Source organism: Penaeus monodon, chromosome 27 (genome assembly GCF_015228065.2).
Source record: "Penaeus monodon isolate SGIC_2016 chromosome 27, NSTDA_Pmon_1, whole genome shotgun sequence".
Lineage (NCBI taxonomy): Eukaryota > Metazoa > Arthropoda > Malacostraca > Decapoda > Penaeidae > Penaeus > Penaeus monodon.
In genome coordinates, this window is record NC_051412.1 from 31,416,214 (window position 1) to 31,416,866 (window position 653).

Genomic DNA, 653 nt, shown 5'->3' on the forward strand with positions numbered 1-653 from the left:
TCTTTACTACAAGTGGTGTCCAGGTAACAATTACTGAGATGAATGCTTATCACACCTGGTTGCAGTATTGGCACGGCGTATAATTATTGTGTTAATCAATTAATTATACACTTGTACAGAATAATAACAAATGTATTGTCATCTGTATGAATTACGTGTCGCATAAACGCCTCTGTATTGTTGATAATTGCTTGTACTTGCAGCCATTGACAATCACTAAGCCTATGCACGGCACGATGCATGTATACGCCAGGTGAGTGCGTAAGCATTGACGGCTGCGCTGGCGGAGGACAAGGAGCTGTGGCGTGTGTGTGAGGGGCCCCTCTGACAACGCTGTTCTTTTAAGTATGTGAGTGCAATCAAGTTATTTGATTTATGTCGGGTATCCTGTTTATTACTTGTTCTATGCTGATTTGTTTTACAATTTTACAAAATACTGATTATTATAAAAAAAAAATTGTATCGTTCACGTTATGGTTTGCGTGTGATTTCTACCCTTCACACCTCTGCATATGAAAGATATAAAGATCTATATATTTGAAGTATTAAATGTAGCTGACTTAATCAAATAACATAATTATATCTAGAGTAATTAATTTGAATACTTAAGTTATAATTGTACTTTTATTTGTTTATGTGTTTTCCACTGATAA